Consider the following 19,855-nt stretch of genomic DNA (forward strand, 5'->3'; position numbering starts at 1 on the left):
AGTTGGAAGCTTAAAGAGATGGATAAAGGGGGAATAATAAATATATAATTGCAGTCTCCAGAGTGTCTGCATGTACCACTTGAAATGTCTTGAATTACTGTTGTAGTGAATTTAGCCATGAGAGTTAAGATAACATTGTTTAGTTTAGAGTCCTTATGATGGAGACGTAGGTAGAATCACCCTACCTATCTATTCACATTTCATGTCATATAATCAGTTAAGAGACCATGCACATTTGAAAAGAAAGCTGGGCTTAAGATATTAAAATAATTTATGTTGTAATTCTGCTTACTTAGCCTTAAAAAATATCAAGTCATTTTAAAGAGGAAAGTGCTTTTGCATTAAAACTATACATAAATCTCTGCAACTTTTAAAACTTGATTTACAAAGAGTACACAAAGGTAACTTTCTTCTAAACTGAGGTACCCAAGACCCTGGCTATGTGCCCTAGTGTTGTGGTTTAACTCCAGCTGGCAGCTAAGCCCCAGACAGCCGCTCGCTCCCCTCCCTCGCAGTGGGACAGGGGAGAGAATCAGAAGGGTAAAAGTGAGAAAAGTCATGGGCTGAGATAAAGACAGTTTAATAAGTAAAGCAAAAGCCGGGCATGCAAGCAAAACAAAACAAGGAACTCATTCCCCACTTCCCGTGGGCAGGCAGGTGTTCAGCCATCTCCAGGAAAGCAGGGCTCCAGCACGCCTAACGGTGACTTGGGAAGACAAATGCCATCACTCCAGAAGTCCCCCCCTTCCTTCTTCACCCAGCTTTATATGCTGAGGATGACGTCCTATGGTCTAGAATATCCCTTTGGCCAGTTGGGGTCAGCTGTCCCCCCTCCCAACTCCTTGTGCCCCCCCAGCCTCCTCGCTGGTGGGGTGGGTGAGAAGCAGAAAAGGCACTGACTCTGTGCAAGCACTGCTCAGCTGTAAGGAAAACTTCCCTGTGTTATCAACACTGTTTCCAGCACAAATCCAAAACACAGCCCCGTACTAGCTACCATGAAGAAAATTGACTCTATCCCAGCCCAAACCAGCACACCTAGTGGGGATCTGACCCCACATCTGAATGAGAGCTGAGTGATCTCCAAAATGCCTCCCTCATGGGAAAGAGGGCCAAGTGCTTGGGCCAGGAGGGCTCCAGAGTGCTCTGCTGTTAGGTTCCTGATCTAAATGACCGGCAGATCAATAGCCAGCCCTTATACTGCAACGGACCTTCTTAATACCACTGTGACACCGAAGTATTTTCTGGTGGAAAGTCTACCACTGGGATAAGTTAGTAGAATTTTGCTTTAATCTGATTTTATACTGTATAATGACTGTGCAACATTCAAGGCTACAGATATGCTTATTTAAATGAAATATATGTACCAACTTAACAGTGATTGCCAGGAAGCCAGTGAAACCCACAAATTGGTGTTATAGCTCAAAGGTAGTTTGGGCTACTTAAAGAGGAAAATACTTGAAAAGACTCAACTTTTATTTTGACATCCTCAAAAGGAAATTTGGGAAATGTATGTGAAAAGGCAGAGGAGGGAAAGGAGAGGAAAAGATTATTAAGACACCTAAAAAACTTTATTTACAGTAAAATTAAATGGTTCAATTGATTTGAACTCTCTTCCCATTCAGCAGATGGATGGGAAGGTGGGAGATGTAATTGGTTTAGCTGATAAGAAATCTCCTTTTCTTCAGCGAGTGGGTGGGAAAACTGGTCAGGGAACTAAGAAATCTATTATGCTTCTACAGCTTTAGCTATTGTGAATGCTGCCAGTCTACTTGATGGAAATATGGAAATGATGAAGTACAAGGTACTTTGCATACATATAGATAATGCTATGTGGTAGTCAGGCTTTAACATGTCCCTTAAAATATGTACAGTCACTTCACAAGAGTAAGAAACAGTAAATAATAAAAAGGACCTAAATAATTTTTGAAATTCTAATTCAGGTAACTGTAAAGACAAATAGTTAAGAATTTGTTTAAGACTCTAAGCATAGACTTAAATTTAACCTTACAGGTTAATGCAAAGAAGCTACAGGTTTTACAACTCATATGCAATGTAGGTGTTTGCAAAACCTCAGTCATCTTACTGCTTTAGGGGAAATAGTTACAAAGCAGCAAGGATTAAAGTGTTCGTCTGAAAATAGAAATTACTGCTTGTGCAGGGAATGTCTTTGCAGAGTACTATGTTCCTTTCAGAAACAAAGTAAACTATTAATAAACTCAGTTTAAATTTGACCTCTAGTTCCAACGAAAAAGAAAACCAAAAAATATTTGGAAAATCTGAATTTTCAATTTTAAACTGACCTTAAACGTCAAATTCAGCTAAATTTAACACAAATTACAGCAGAAAAGTGTTTTGTCCTGTCACATTCAACTTAAGTGATAGTATCCAGGTTTATGGTTTAGTAAAAAATCAGTCCTTTTTGGAATGAAAGAGGTATCCTGAGTAAGTTGCTAGGAAATGTTTTTTGTTTAAGACACTGAAAACTCATTTACTGATAGGGCCACTAGGAGGCCAATTAACTTGGTGCAGTGGTTCAAGTCAGATGGGAAAAAAGGAAGGTAAAAACTTTAAAATAGAGAGATGGGGGGAGAAGAAAAGTAATAATGAGAAAGAGTTAACGGATATGCTTCTGATTTATGTCACATTCACTATTATTTATGTGTCTCTGACAGTAATTGTATGCGGCTATTTTTTTTATTATAGGCATTGTTCTGTGCCTCAGAAAAAGATGACAACTTTCATACAGTGAAAAAAAAAGTGAATAAAACCAAGAGGGAACATAATGCAAGTGTAAAATGGCCTTGTTCTGTGTTACAAATAGCAGTTTGAGCACATTAATTGCCTGGTTATTGTCAAGTGGTATGTGGCTACCACCTAGATGCAGGCTTATTCAAGTGCATCCACATTTCAAACAGTTGGTTTGAAGGGAGGCAAAAATGTTATAGCACCTGCCATTTTCTGTGTGCTTTCATGTGTAGGTACAGAACTGAGATTCCGATTTTGAAAGCCTGGTTCATCTGGGATCATCTAGGAATCTGCAGTTTAGATATTTACATGCAATCAAACTGCTTATTCTGCATGCAAGGTAATTTTAAATATTTAAAAAAGAACTATGTTACTGTTCGGATATAAACCTAAGCACCTAAGCAGTTTGAGAATTGACAAAAGTTTTTATTCATAACAGGAAAATATGGAAATAGTAGGTAGATAATATGTAAAATACCTAGTTCCTGATTATTTGGAATTGCTAACTCAAAAAGAGAAGTAAAATGAGTTCTACTATACATATTTATAGCACTGCATAGTCTTTTATACTCACCCCTGGACCCATACAGTTCTACATATGATCTCAGGAAATTAACACTTATTTTTACAATGCGTGTATTCTCTAAATGAATGGAAATTTTAGTCATTTCACTCAACAACTGGTTTCATGGTATGTCTGTAATATTAATGCCAGGTATTTCACAAAACACCTGAATAACGTAGGCATTTCTTGTAATGACCATCTAGAGCAGTCAAACGGCATAATAGAATACTTGTTGTGCCAGTCCTTGCATCGAGTGATTGAAATGCAATCATTTCACAGAACAACAGGTTACACATGATAAGATGCATATTTAGCCTCAGTCCTTTGCAGTTTACATCTCAGGGTGCATCCACCGCAGTTGATGGTTGCTTAAGGCCAGACTGCTGAGCCCTGCCTCAGTTTCATAGTCCTATTCCCACCCTCCCGACATTTTCAAGAGCACGTGGGGAGAGGAGAGCTGCTCCATCTGCATCCTACTCCTACCAGATCAAGTGGTTAGTTTTCGGCTGGATTAGCTCCCTCACCCAGCTCAGCCGTACAAGTCCGAGCGCCAGGCAGGGAGGGAGGGGATGCAACAAGGGGAAGGGGAATTGCAGTGTTCGGTTAGGGTCAGGCTGCCAGGAATCTGTGCTTTTGCTTCTATCCAAAGGGGAGCTTCAAACTTCTGAGAAAACAATGCTCAGTCTGGATGAAACATCCAGGGATGAGTGGATCTTTATGGCTTGGCCACCTGTCTGAAAAAACCCAACAGTCTAGATGTTCTGTGCTTTCGTCCAAAAAAATTGTCCAACCCGCTTGTCCATGTTTGTTCGCAGTGTAAAGTGCTGAATTTGCCCTTGTGGCAAGCATATAGTAGGAATAATACCTGGGGCAGGAGAGGATGCTTGCAAAAAAAGAAATGTTGCTTTTCTTAAATGGCTTAGGTGTTTTGTTTGCTCATTCAGCATGAAATAGCTAACAAAAGCCACTTACCACTTTATTATTTTCCTCCATCTCTTAATTGTATGAAAACATCAGCACTTTATTTAGTCTTTAATTAGCATAATCCAAGTACAAAGTTCAGCCTGGGCAACGACACAAGGATATTGATTATCTGTCCTTTCCACCAGAGTCAAAAATCACTTCTGTGCTGCGTTTATTAATATATGTTCATAGCTATGGCATTGAAATCAATCACTGTGATCGACCTTTATTTTCAGACAGTCAATAGCCATTGACCCATGCAGATAAATTACCGTAGTGAATTTTGCAGTTGCTTGCTCAGACTCTTCTATCAATCGTTGACCTACTGAATGCTTATTCTTTTTTTTTCTTTCCTTTTGCCTACCAACCATAGAAAAAAGTGTGCACACAGATTCAAACAAATATATAAATAAGGAGCAGGTCACAAATCACTTTGCTGTTCTCTGCTTGCACAGGGACACATGGTACCTTTCTTATTTCTACCTTTTGGTGTCAGCAGAACACCCATTTTGCTAACCTGAAAGGGAGAGAGCAGGAATAGTGTTTTCAAATAGATGGTACTTCAGATAAGGACTATGTTATCCTGTGGCTACAAAAGATGTCTCTCAGATTTTGTAGATCCCAGTGAAATCTTCCTGAGTGATCATAGACTATAGCCTGGACTGCAACATTTTAGTCTTGCTTTAAATCTAAACATACCAATGTTTAGATGTGATAATATTAGATTGGTTTCTCTCTCCTACCAAAGACCTAGACACCTCCTCCAAATATGGGCTCTGAATCTAGTCTTTCCCATAGATTTTGAGAGTTCAGAAACAAAATCTTATTTTGGCCCTGTTCTAATCATTTAAATAACTTCTTATTTGAAAAATCAAATAGTTTCTTAGACTGGCTTCCAATTTTCTTCTTTGTTACATAAAAAAAATTAAATTGCTGAGGAAGAAATTAATAGCAAAAATGATATGTCAGTTTGTTTGTGTCCTTCATGTATTTGATTTTAAAAGGGCATGATTTTTAGGCAGCTTCAAAACTGTTTTCTGTTGTTGTTTCAGGAGACAGAGAGTCTTAGCAAGAAGGTGGCCTGGTTCTTACCGTGAGGAGCAACATGTAAGTTCAGGGATGCAATTTCAATGCATGTCTTGTGCCATTGAGCTGGAAAATCTCTGAGATTCAGTTTCAGCCTGTTCCCCCTAAAGTTACTGTTTGGAGACAGAATGTGAGTTCAATAGATAAGTATCGTGCTTGTTGTGTCTGATGGGATTATTATTGAATGACATGATTCTATAGAGGGTTTTGTGAGTTATTCACATCTTTTTTTTCAGTTCCACATGAAAGTAATAGATTAAGGCTAAAAGATTCTTCTACCAGAGATGCAAGGCAAACTGTGACTGTTTTGCCCTTCCTTTGTACTTATCCATAGTGGCTATATTTACATTAGTGGGGTTTTTTTTTAAAAGCAGTAGTACAGTTTTGGAGCTAAGTGTCTTTGTCTGGGCCCTGAGGGTACTACTCGACCTTAATGGCCCTGATCATCCTCACCTGGGCCCCCACCCACCCCTGCACCTGAGCCTAGGAGCCCTATTTCAGCTCAGCCAGGACCCAGCAGCCCTGGCTAAGCCACAGCCTAGGTGTGCCTGTCTTTGCTTCCTGGGTGGGCCTTGGACTTAACACTGTAGTCCTGTCTTCAGGCCTATCTCCTGCTGCTACTAGCAAAAGGATTTTGAACAAACGGTTTCTCCAGAGGCAGAGGATTTGGTGGGGGAGTCAGAAGGCTGTTAATTGTGTGACTGCCACTGGATGCAAGAAGACTGCTGAGCAATGCTAGGAGCTTGAGGGAGTGAAGGTTGTGCTTCTGGAGACCTCTGGTAACTGTTCTTTGTGTAAGACCCAGTAGGTGTGCCCTGTTATAGAGCTCTACAACAGATCTTTAGATGGAAACGTACCACCAAGCCCACCAGATGCTTGGGCACCCTGGATCCCAGGACTGCTCTGTTGAAGAGTTTAGAGGACCCTGCAAATGCTCATACCTTTCTAAGGTCTCCATGATGAGACCTGGCAAAAGAACCCTATACAGATACATCCAGAGACTATCCTTCGATCTCTTCCCTTTCCAACCCAGCACTGGGAGCTTCCTGTGGAAATGCCCTACGCTGCCATCCTGGTAGGTGCAATGTTTTTCTTTAAGTGTTGCTGTGGGGGAAAGGAAGGATGTGTGAGAGGCTTTTTGTGGCATTAGGGTGTTGGACTCAGAGGAGAGATGATACGTACCGCTGGTCTGTTGACTGTGAGGGCAGCTATACTTTCTAAGGGTATTCTGCTGGGACTCTGAGACTGGTCTCCTGCATGGTAACTAAACAAGTCAAAAAATACCCACCCAGTTTCCACCCTGTACTCTAACTTAGTCCCTGCCACCACATCAGCTGCACATGCAGCCTTGTCATGGTACTAGAGCCCTCTTAGGCTTTTCTGCTGCAATTCTACTATGTCTCCCTTCTCTGAATGTGGTGGCTAACGAGCTGATGGAGTGGTCATTGTGCTCTGCAAAAAGAGTACCGGAGATCCCATCTCTGGCCCTCAAGCAATAAGAGTGACAAGGTAGTGGGATGCAACACAGACTGTGGCTGGGAGGGTGGCCTGAATGGTAGGAGTCAGGAGATATGGGGCTGCACAGGACAACAGCCACTTTCTTAAATGCAGGTAGGGGCTCCTGACATTTCATAAGAGGATGAAAAACTCAGGGCCCTGCCCCAACCAACTGTGGGTGCAAAATTTTGGGATATCTTCCATCCCAAGGACTCCACTCCTGGTTTATCTTCTGGGCACAAAACCTGTGTCTGATGGCCACTGCCTCAGTAGCAAGGACTCCCAGAGGGTCACACTATTTGTCCTTTTCCTCTGAGAAAAGGAGGCATTGGATGTCAGGCACGGATTCATTTAAGGTGTCCTGTAATAGTTGCTGCAGCCACGGGATTAAGGCCCCCCCACCTGCTGCCTCTATAGTACCTTATATCCAACATAGTCCCAACTCAGAGTAAGCAGGTGAGAACGTTTCCCCAGTGAAGAGACTATCAACAGTGTTGTGACTCTGAAGCAGCTTTTCTTTATTCTAAATGAGTAAGAGATAGCATGAAGGATTTCAAATCCTGTCATCTTTTGTTATATAAAAAAGAGAAGAAAGAATATCTGTAAATCAGGACTGTTTCTACTTCACCTTTGCTGAGATTATCCCTGGAAGTTGGATATTCAACAGACAGTAGCTATCTGGAAACCTGCTTGCTTCTTTGTGCGAAGAAGCAGGTAAAAACGAGAAAAGGAAAAAAAAAAAAATCTGAAAATGGAGTTAAGTGTTGATTCAATTCAGCAATTCTGATAAGAAGACAAAGACTAACAAGGTTAAAAAAAGTAGTAATTTTTTTGTTATTGCACAAAACCATAGTATGATGGTATAGAATCCTGAAGATGAAAAGTATTGTTTCCTTACTGAAGTTTGTGTTTGTCAGTGGGACTGTGAAGGAGGATAATTGTACCTGCAGTAATTGAGGCAATGAATAGTAACAAATTGTCTTACATTGTTAGGAAATTTTAATGCTACAACCTACGGTATTTTAGCACTTTGTTTGCAAAATCAATGGAAACTTGCACAGTGAACTTTAGTAGACCCTGTTATGTCTTTGGGGGATAAAACCTTCTGCTTGTTCCCTTGTTTTCCTTATCTGCAGTCCCCTATCTCTCTCATCTCCCACAATGTTCAGTGTTTGAGGCATTTATGTCAGAAGTTTAATTCCTTCCACTTTAGAATGAACGTGAACTAACACAATACTTTTGGGGGTTTGTCATGCAAAATATCTTAGTGAATTATTCTTGTTGTGTAATCTACAAGCAATCCATACACCTGTGTAAGTCACAGTCCATGACATGCCAATCTATTAAATAAAGCATGAAATGTTGTTATTGTTTGAGTGACTCATGTAGTTAAGTAACCCAGCCTTTTAGAAATTAGCATAATGGAGGCTTTTTCCCCTTTGGCAAAACCCAAGTGAAAATTGTCCTTTCTGAGGGTATTTGTGGTAGGAAATAACCATGTTTGTATGAAGTAAATGTGATATGGTTATGGGCAGAGCACAAGTCACAGTTTATTTTATACTTCAGTCAAACATTTGTGGAGGAAATGGGTCTGCTATTTGCTTAGCCTAGCAGCTAAGGAATCCTGGTAGGATGTGAGCAAACACGGCTATCCTTTTAAATGTGCTGTGCCATCTCAAGAGACCGCGAGTGATCAGGACCTCCATTTGTGCTTCATCTGAAAGACTGTTTCTAGTAGTTGAGTACATCTGTGTGCAAGATATTGACTCAAAGCAGGTCTGAAAGGCAGAGCAAGAGAACCAATTTAGAGGAGAGAGCATTTCCTACAGGTTCACCACTGTGCCAATTGCTTTTGTCTGTACTAGGTTTTCTTTGGAGATTTCCCGTAAAAGAAATAAACAAAATTCATTCTCACCACTAACTTAATATAATTCAAGATATTTCTATCACAAAGAGTATAAAGTACAGTTGGGTGTTCTAATCATAGTAAGTACTGTATAATTAGTCTTCCAAATGAATGTTTCTACTCATCAGGATGACTAAATAACTTGTTGAGTAAAATTCTTAATTTACATAACTAAAAGCCAATAACAGTTTCATCTCCCTTCATCTGATTATATTCTGGTTTTATATCCACATTTCATTGGCCACCTGCCACTCTCTAAAGGATAGGAGGTAATTAGAACCAGTGATAGTGCACTATTGTTATACATTTTACAGCACAGATGCAGTTGGGTGCTATTATCATATCTGGTACAATTTTGTGGATAATGTCATTATGTTTCTGCTGCCCATAAATTTAATTGGAAAAGTGAATCAATTGAAAATGCATTTTAATCTCTGCATCATAATACATTTCGCTTAACATAATGGTACTTCAAAGTTTTAACAAAATATGTTACACTGTGTGCAGACAGCAAATCCTCCGTTGCCTCTAACTGTTTTGTATACACATATACTTGCACAGAAATTTTTTTCATTGTGGTTAAATAATCCACTGCACAAAATACCATTGAAAGTATACTGAAATAATGAAAACTAGTATTTAATGCTAATCATTACTATTCTGACTTCTATATTGCATTTCACGTGGATCAAGTGACCATATAGCACTATAATAAGTTACTGCAAGTAATGAAATTGTTTACGTGTAACTATCTCTTTCAAAAGTGACTGACAGGCAACCTTATTTAAGTGTTCTGTTTCACTGTAGTACTGTTGGGTTTGTTGGAGTTTTTTGGTTTGTTTTGGTTGTGTTTTTTTTAATTCAAGTACTACAAAACAAGCATAACAAAGCTTGAAATAAAGCAGATTGTTCTGTAGAGAGAATTGTAGGAGTATATTAGCAGAGAGATGGAGAAAATAAAGAACTTCTTTGAAAGACTGTTAATCCCAGGCACAATTTCCTTGATGTATTTAACAAAGGGAATCTCTGATGTAGCAGAGTCAAATGTTCCATTGGTCCCCTCAGAGCTGAAACTGATCTGCATCCCAGATTCTGCAGTAATGAAAGCTTCTTCAACCAATTCTCTCTACTTTCTGAAATGGTGTTTTATAATCAATTGCTTAATTGGTTTCTGATAATCCCAAATTAACCAAAGTGGCTGGTTGGCCCCATCTCTCATTGAATTAGTTGTTAGAATACTGGAATATTTTGGTTGTATTGGGGCCCTGATAGATTAAACTTTTTTTTTCTAAACTCTGGAGCTGGCTTGTCCTAAAATTTTACTGCTTCTCTGGGCTAAGAGAATCTCATCTCCCTTTTTCCCCAATGAGGCTGAAAGAAAGTCTGAAGTTACGTGTGGAATTCCTGTCCTTTTTTACTGCCATGATTTTAGATCAGCTCATGGTTTTGTTCCATTAGACAGTAGGATACACTGTAAGAATAACTGTCACTAATTAGGACTCTTCATCTTTCCTTTGATTTCTGGATTTGTATTGCTTCTCCTCTCTCTGCACCAGTCTCTTTAAATTCCATTTTGTTCACTACCAGTGCATACCTTCTAGTCTTAGACCGGCTTTTCACATTTTTTTTATGAAGTGTGGAGGGGATGTCCGCACTGTACACCACAGCAGAATTTGGTGGCAATTCCTTCTGGGTGGATTCACTGTTTGTCTTCCTCTACACTCCTCAAAGAGTTGACAAATTACTCTTTGATAATAAAATTACAAAGCTGGTGTTAACTGTGCTTTAAAACATTTTCTACCTTCTTCAACCATTTTGGGGTCCCACAGTGGAGAGTAAAAACACCTGTAAAACCTTCATCCCCTGGGAGAGATGTAGGTCAGCTGTCAGGGTAAAAAATACTGAACATTTGACTATTCCATGTATAGTAAAAGCTAAACTCAGATGCACTCCATCAGAGAACCAGAAGCAGGATTACAATTTCATAACCTTGTTTCTTAAGTGAGCATAGGTATATCTGTTCTTACTGGAAGGTGGCAAGGTGATGAAAAATGGAGGCATGAAATTTACACAGAGGTTAAGAAAAGCCACAACGAGTGGGGTGCAAATCTTTTACTTAAAAAAAAAAAAAAATTAAAAAAAATTGTTCCTTATAAATGACAGCAGTGTTTGTCACAAGGCTGGTATGTTATAGGGAAACAGGTATTATATGTCACTTAACCAGGTAGGTTTGCGAGGTCAAATGCCACCACCAGCATTTGCTTTAGGTGTTGCACAAAGCCTACAGAGGATTTGACTTTTTAATAATAGAACTGCATGCAGGAGGAAACTTGAAGAAAATCTGCCTGGAGTTAGGTTCAGGAAGATATATGGTGGCAGAACGATAAGATAATGTTGTGGGTGTGGAAAGGAGAGAGAAGTGTACTGCATGTGGAGAACTTGCACAGAAGTTGCGCTGCTATTTTAGAACGGAAATACACATCATAAATATTAGCAGCTACTTGAAGCATGTTAGGAAACAGTCATTTGAACTGTGATGAATTGCTGATGATGACCTGGTCATCCAATTGACCATGGTAATTGAAGCAGCAGCTTCTGGAAGGAAAATACAGGGAGGAGGAAGAAAACAAAACACCCCCCACCCCAAAATCCAACCCAAAATATTTATCTGTTCTGAGTGGGCTTGACCTGGGAAAGGTGTATTAATGAATAATAACTTGCATTGCTTGAGAATACTTTTCTGCAAGCTTTCCTGTAAACATATTCTGTGACTAACCATGATCTGATGCTGATTTAAATTAAAAAAAAAACAAAAAAAAACCAAACAAACCGGGAAATTATTTGGACTGACGTGATAATGTTTGTCTTAAAGAAAACAACAACAACAACCAAAAAAACCAAACAAAAAACCCACTTGATTTTATTGTTCTGGGTGGAATTTCAGTGGGGTGCAATTAGTACCTTTTTACTTGGCTGTACGTGGGAGATGTTGAACAAGGCTGGAATGGATTTTCCCATCCCTCTTCCACACTGGAGCGAAACTTTACCCATGCAGTTTGTTCACGTGTTGATCTGGTTGAACAGCTGCCCTAGACACATTCATAGCCAAGGAATTATTTTTTTCCCTTTATTGTGTGGAAATTTTGTAACCAGTGGAGACTTTTATATTTTGTGCACCTTTCTTTGCTTACCTCGTATAAATATAGCTAACCAAGTACTATACATCCCCTAAGTTGCTTCTGTTAATCACCTGACTTTTCTCTTTGAAGTTATCTTAGGACTTGGCATTATGGCTAATCACATTGATAACTTTTTTCCTACTTTACTTAATTTGTCACTGACTATATTGTAATTTTTCTTTTCTTTTACCTCATAATCCAGTTTGTCTCATTTTATTCTCCTCCTAGAGATATTTTTTCCCATTGTTATCCGTTTTCTTTTTCTTGTTCCATATCAAAATCAAAACATGTTATACTATCTTGTATCAATGTTGGCTTGTATAACATACTTTATCAGTGCATCTTCTTCTTTTGGACAGCTAGGCTGATATGTTTTGTCTTAGAGAATTCTGGCATAAAGAAACTTTTCTAATCTCTTCTCATGATGGTAGCGGAAGTACTTCTCTAGGTTTTTGGTGGGTTGGTTGTTTGGGGTTTTTTCCCCTTCCTTAACCATAGGTCATGACTCTGTATTTGCTCTTCATTCTTTTAGTATTTAAATTGTCTTCACTTCCATTTGGTCTTTTTCCAGTTGAACACTTTAGTCCTTTTTTTTCCTTCATCCAGTAATCGTGTGTGATCTGCTATTTATCACTCCCACATGTCTAATTAACATGCTCTTTACAGATTTATGCCTCCTTATGGCTGGATTTTCTGCTTCTGTTGCTGTCCGTATGGGTGCATGTGGCTCTCCATACATAAATTTTTGAAGTTTCAGTATGCCACATATTCTTGTTTTGTACCTTCCATTCTTATTTTTGCACATGAATGAGCTTATTTAAAACTAATTAAATGCTAGTGCTTTTTGTATATAACATTAGCCAATTTTTGTATGCAGACTAAGAGTATCAACTGCATGAAGTTTTGCACTCTACCTTTGGGATCAGAGGAAAATCTTCTTTATAACTCACATACCTGGATAGCTGAAGATTTTTATTTTTGCTTTCTATTATGTAGAGAAAGTCCTCGTGTGATACAGAGCTGCTGTAGTGACTTAACCCAAACCTTTTATTCTGCCTTTGGCACAGAGAATGTTTCATGATTTTCTTGAGTAACTTGAAATTTCTGCTGGAAATTACTCTTTGGTAACTAACACAACTCAGGGCAGACAGGAACTTCCAAAGGCTTGGCGGTTTTGAGATTGGGAGCTTATAATGACTGTTTAACAGCATAGCCCCCTCTGAATTTTTATGAGTGTACAAATCAAAGATGATATTTTTAGGTGCCTAAATGTTTTGAGCTTCTCATCAACTCACAAAGGAACTTGAGCTTATTAGTAGTGAAGGCTCTGTAATGCCCTCTTGGCTAATAGCAAAAGCAAGTACCTGACTCCTTGAACCACTGCCCCTTTGTTTATTACGGGTTATTAATTGACCTTTTGGGGATTGGGTTTGGTTTGGGGTTTTTTTTTGAACTCTGGTCCTGGTTTTGGCTGGGATAGAGTTAATTTTCTTTCTAGTAGCTGGTATAGTATGTTTTGGATTCAGTATGAGAAGAATGTTGATAACACACTGATGTTTGCAGTTGTTGCTAAGTAGTGTTTAGACTAAAGTCAAGGATTTTTCAGCTTCTCATGCCCAGCCAGCAAGAAGGCTGGAGGGGCACAAGAATTCGGGAGGGGACACAGCCAGGGCAGCTGACCCAAACTGGTCAAAGGGGCATTCCAGACCAGGTGATGTCATGTCCAGTATATAAACTGGGGGGAGTTGGCTGGGGGAAGCAGATCACTGCTCAAGGACTGGCTGAGCATCGGTCAGCAGGTGCTGAGCAATTACATTGTGCACCACTTGTCTTTCTTGGGTTATATTACACTATTTTTGTTATCTTCCTTTTCGCTGCTATTATTATTACACTTTATTTTTTATTTCAATCATTAAAATGTTCTTATCTCAACCCATGAGGTTTATTTTTTTCTGATTCTCTTCCCCATCCCTCTGGGGGTGGGGGAAGGAGTAAGCGAGCTGTTGTGTAGTGCTTAGTTGCTGGCTGGGGTTAAACCATGACAACTCCCCATCCCTGTCGCTTCTAATGTCTTCTTTCTATGAATTAAAGTTCAGGTTTGAAGACGTGGTGAATGGTGACTTGTGACGCTCTTTAATGTCATCTCCAGTTTAGTTCAGTGGGAGTTGAGAACACCGGCAGACTGTTCTCTGCTATTGTGCTGTTGTGTAGAGACTTCTGTAAGAAGCAATTGACTTACGCTGATTGCGTCAGTGTAGTCCAGATTTCTGGTGTAAACCTGATATATTTAACTTACAAAACATTTAGACCCCATATGACTTTGAGAAGCTGGTTTACAAAACCTCATGCTTTCATGGAGAAGCCAGTAGATTGCTATCCAAGCACAGTCTTTATCACACCACGCTGATCTAATTTAACTCTTGTCATCTGTACTTGCTGACACATGGTTTGATTTGGCTTTTTAGGTCCCTATGCTGATCAGTGAGATTGCCTGTATTTCTCAATGGTTTAAATAGATCGAGTGAGGACCTGAAGCAACCCCTCCTATTAAGAAATCAGCTGGAGGGTAGGGAAGAGGGCAGTGGCTCAAAGAATCACCAGAAAGCTTCTTGAAAATGAAAGCCGCGTGATACTTGTGATAGGTTTCTGCACTAACTACTGGTTTTAGGTGAATCTGATGACAGAACTTTCACTGGTAAATCTGCTTGCATGACAAGAGCGGACTTTAAACAGGATGTTCTACCTGCTTGTATCTGAGCTTCCTACCAGCCAACTGTCATATTGCACGTGGGCATCGTTTGCTACAGCCATTTGGTGCAAGCACGCTATTTGTAACGGTTCTGCTCATTCAAGGGATTTTGCTAAATCGGGGGGGGGGGGGGGGGGGGGGAATAAACCAACAAACTGTGGTGATTAACCCTGTTGGTGATATGTCTGTCTTCTGAGGTTGAGTTTGACTGGCACAATTCCAAAGAATACCTAAAAGTTGGCCTCATTCTCTAGAGCTGTTCTGCCAAATAACGTGTCGTGCTCTCCTTGTCATGTTTGGCAAATGCTTTAAAAAGGTATTGAACCTACTTATGCTTTCTGAAGACAAGCAGCAATGCTCTTTGTCTCAAGAGGCAATCTGCTGATGCTTTCAACTGTGGTATGAAAATATTTTGTTTGCAAACCTTTGTGTGGCATTAATGAGATGACCTAACTACTAAGTCCCTCTTAACAGTCTCGGAGAGTACTCCTACTTAAAAGAATTTTGCAACTAGATATAAGTTGGGTAAATAAATTTATTTTTTTAACTTTTGTAAATATAATTCAGGGTTAGTAACTTAAATTTACCGGTATTGTAAAAGAAAGGGACTTGCCTCTGCCACTCATTTTTCTTTTTACTACTTTTGTGTATTTCTGTTCTCCCTGGGCTGTACAAGCAAGCACTGCCTTTTGCTTAGCTTAGACAGCAGTATTAAAACTACAATATGTGGCAATGGAAAGGAGACCGATGATTTTGGTGTGCTCAGGACCTGTTTATTTTCTGCAGACCAGGAATTGTTATCACTATTTCTGCTATGTAGGCTGGGACTATTTCATAGCTGCCTAAGGGGCTTGGGGAATTGTGTAAAATAAATGACACCTGAGTCTCCAAATCCTTGAGGTGACACGGAAAATTTCAACCTTGGCCCATCTACATCTCAGCTTTCCTCATAAGGAAAACCAGACTTGCAGAATTTTGTGTTTGACATTAGAACAGAAAGCTTTCCTCCACTGGAATCTGCAGAAGACACTGAGGTAATGCAGGGCAGTTGTGCAGGGAGAGAAATTGCCTCTTGGAGCAATAGCTGAGCGAATTAACTGCTTTGGAGCTCCTTTTTTTATCTTATAGCTAATCTTGTAGGAAAGCAACTGTCCCATGTGAGGTCTGATAGCATGTAAGAAATAGCAAAACTGTCTTCTGCCATGACTACTGAGAAGGAAGCTGTTATTCCTCCTGTTTCCAGATGTTTCAAGATGCTGTTAAGATCTAGGTTAATGTTAAGATAATATTACATAGAGAAAAAATTTTAAAGGTAGAACATAAAGATGTTAAAACAAGTGCTTATATTGTATTATTAATAAGCCAAGAGATAAACTGCAGGTTTTTAATTCATTCTTCGAACTTATGCATTCACTTTGATTATAGAGACATAATTAAGATGGCTAATTACAAACCCTGTGTTTCCTAGTAACATATTCATGCAGTAGTAGCTATGGTGTTTTACAATATCAAGCTCATATGTAAAGCAAATTATCTATTTAGTTGGAATGATATTGCTAGAGCCAAATTAAATTCTCTGATAAGCACAACTATTCATTAGTTGGCTGCACATTCTCTAAAAGCCACTTGTATCTCAGTAACAAAGCTGGAATATTATCCTATCCGAGATACATTCGCTCTCAAAAGCTTAATACACAAGTTTAACTAGATCAGCTGAGACCATTTTGTTTTTCAATTTCCTAATTAACTTGAATTAAATTGCCACTGACACATCTGTCTTAGAGTTAGTTTCACTGAGCTTCTGACCTGCTGCAAAATCTCTTTCTTAGGCAGGTTAAGGTCTAATTCTGAAATGACAAAAAGGAAAAAGGAGTTTTCAATAGGCAGCTGGGTGAGTTCCCCTTGAATCGATTGGTTTATGCTGTTGAATTTTAACATGCACTGTTAATAGTATATTAGGCGTGGAACATGCTGGAGAGGTATCTTCAAGGCATTTAAATCAAAATAAATAAAATATTGACTAAGCTAAACTCAGTAGCTCACTGAATTAAACTGAAGTGCTATATTCCAGTTTCAAACAATGCATTTGTAGGGATTTATTCCAGTTTAAATCAATGCTTAAAACTCTCCACTTTCATTGATTTGGTGCAAATTTGTGTACATAGACAAATCTAAGAGGTGCTGTTACTCTAGTCTGAGACTTGTTCAAGGAAAAGTAAAAATCATTCTACATTTTAATTTCCTATGTCATCTTCCAATTTCCTGGTACACTATGTAGTTTCTTTTCATGGGCCAGCATTGGGGGAAGGTGGGACAGTAAAGCACTGTTTCTCTGTCCATGGCATAGCAGAAGAGAGATGCTTTTCTCGGTGCTTCTCTTCATAAATCCAAGGTAGGATCCTGCACACCTGCACCTGTTCGTGAGAAAGACTTCGGGCTGGAAATTTCAAAACAACTAGAAAAATAACGGAGGACAACTTTCTTCTCATTGTGTCAGTGTTTCATGCGAACAGATTGTGCCACCCCCCCCATGCAGAATTCCAGGTTGGTAAGAAAGTTCAGGAGCTGGGGTATCTCCTGTCAGTCTGAGTAGGAAGCTTTACCCAGAAGACACCAGTTCTCAGTGATCCGTCAGTTCATATATATTTGGCTCGTATCAGCTGTAACTTGCTTATGCACTGAGTACTCATTTCCTGTCATTGCACAGTATCTGGCATATATGTCCTGTATTGCTGGTCTATTTCATAATGAATTAATGTTCCTGGTTTATGCATTGTGACCCTGCTTGTAAATTCTTGGTCATATCAGGTAAGTCTGCTGAATTGAATATTAGTATTACTTTGTTTCGGTGAGAATGACGGTATATATAAGTGATTTGAGGCAAAGAACAAGCCTTTAACTTTATTTTGGTTCTGGCTTTGTCTGACTTAGACGCATACTATCTACAGTAGTAAAAGCTAGATTGTTTATTTCTTAAAGTTTCAGTGTTGTTGTTATCCATTAATTAAAGTATACATGAAGATAAATATATATTGATCCACTGAATATGGTCCATTTCTGAGACTTGGATCTTAATATCATAATTCAGGGCCAAGTAAAACAAGGATTTCTTTTTTTTTTAGATGAGGTTCAACTGGTCCAGAATATTCTGTAATAAAGCAATATACTGTAATTGAAAGAAGCTTGCACAGTAATAAGCGGAAAGAACAGAGGCACCCTTCCATAGTGGTTCAGGTTTGTTTGCAATAAATAGCACTGGCTTATAGATATTTTCTTTGAAGTGAAAAAAGGTGTCACTGCTATGATCCTCCAGGAGCCCAGAGCTTTGAGCTAGATTTCCTGCACCTTTTTAAAAAGTGAGATTTCTAGTCATTGAGATCAAATATAAACTAGAAAAGCGGACTTCTTAAAGGAAAGAGAAAATACAAAATGAGGTGGAAATAAAATAGGCTTATAAACCTTCCTCCAGTTCTGTGTTCTTTCAGGGTGAGTCCTTTTCTCTAGTGTTACTTTCAACCCAGTAAGTTGGTGGCTTCCTAAATCACAGCAATTGCTATATGATCTAGTCTGGGTCCCCAGGAAAAACCTTACTTTCTTTTCCCCCGAGGTCTGGTTCTGCACGCTATTTACATTGGGAATCTTCTGGCCTCTGCTGGGTGAAGCCTCCCTGCCACCTCTCTCCCATATTATAATATACTGTCCCCTTCTGCCTGCATTCTTTCTTTTTTTTCTTGAGCAAAATCTTAGAGTATATTATTTAAACCTTTTTAAGATGCAGATGGTCTATTAGATGTCCTTCCTTCTTTACATCCGAACTTTTGTCCTGTGGGCTAAATGTGCCTGAGTTCTGTTGCCAAGTACTGGAGTTCTTATCCCCTATGCCAAGGATCCACCTACCCTTAAATCCCTTGTTTACTGGCAGTGTGCTAATCGGACCAGAGCTGAATGAACTCCTGATGTGGATGATACCAGGAACACAGATGTTATATGATCAAATGAATATTTGAGAGTACAAATCGTGCTGAGTTTTCTTAATGAAGGTACAACCCTCTAGCATCCTTAGCATCCCATTTTTGTTGATTTATTGTGTGTTGGGTAGGAGTTGCTTGTGAACTAACATAAGACTAGAAAATGCCAGGTCATAAATAGCTGAATCTTATACAGGACTTTGAAATTCGTGGGAAGAATGACCAGAACAGCCCATAGCCAGAACTTTGAGAGCCCTCACCTGAGATCTGGGAGGCCAAGATTAAGGTCTGCTCCAACATGTCCAGTCACAAAGTTCCCATCTGCAAGAGAGCAGTGTGGAAATAAATAACACTGTGTGGTGTTCATTTTCCCTGAAGTCCTTACTAGAACTGTCCTTTAACTTCTCTGTTCTTTTTCCTCCTCCTGACTTACGCACTAGTCTGAAGGTGACAGCAAGGAATAACTATTGTGTGTAGCTGACCACAAGGAGAATGTTTCTACTTGACCATTGTGGGCATCAACATATACTCCAAACATTTCCCAGAGTTGGAGGGAACAGAATAAAAGCCAGTTCTACGTTTCTGTGTTTTAGTGCATGGACATTTTTTTGCCTCTTGTTTAAAATGAGGAAGGCCAACAGCAACAACTGCTGCGCCTGAAAAAACCAGTTTCCTTAATTGTGGAATTCTCCCTGTCTTTCTCTTTTAAAAGGGAATATTGTAATTAAAATGCAAATCAACACCATAATGGTATAATAATCTGCAGGTTAGTCTGACCCATAGTGCTTAACTGTTGGGGTGGAGGTAGATGTAATAAATGATAAATATTTATAGAGTTGTGCATTCCAATTACAGCAAAATGTCAATTCCATTTCTACTGCAGTAGTTACTGCCAAATGTGGGAATACACATTTTAATCCTCAGGTGTTTGGGGTTTTTTGGTGCAATGTATGGCATGTAAACAGGTATAGAGAGAGATGATGCTCATAAGGAGAAAAGAATGTCTTAAACACCAGCTGTATATATTTTTAAATGACACAAGATATACGTTGAAAGACAGTTTCACATGGAATGAGATGAGTAAAATAGCAGTGGTAGTGTACTTTTGAGTTTGTTTCTTCCACTATGGATCACGCTAGTTAACCACATTTGCAAAAATAGGCTATTTAGCATAGGTGCTTGCTTAAATCAAAGTTG

Source organism: Accipiter gentilis, chromosome 20 (assembly GCF_929443795.1).
Source record: "Accipiter gentilis chromosome 20, bAccGen1.1, whole genome shotgun sequence".
NCBI classification, from domain to species: domain Eukaryota; kingdom Metazoa; phylum Chordata; class Aves; order Accipitriformes; family Accipitridae; genus Astur; species Astur gentilis.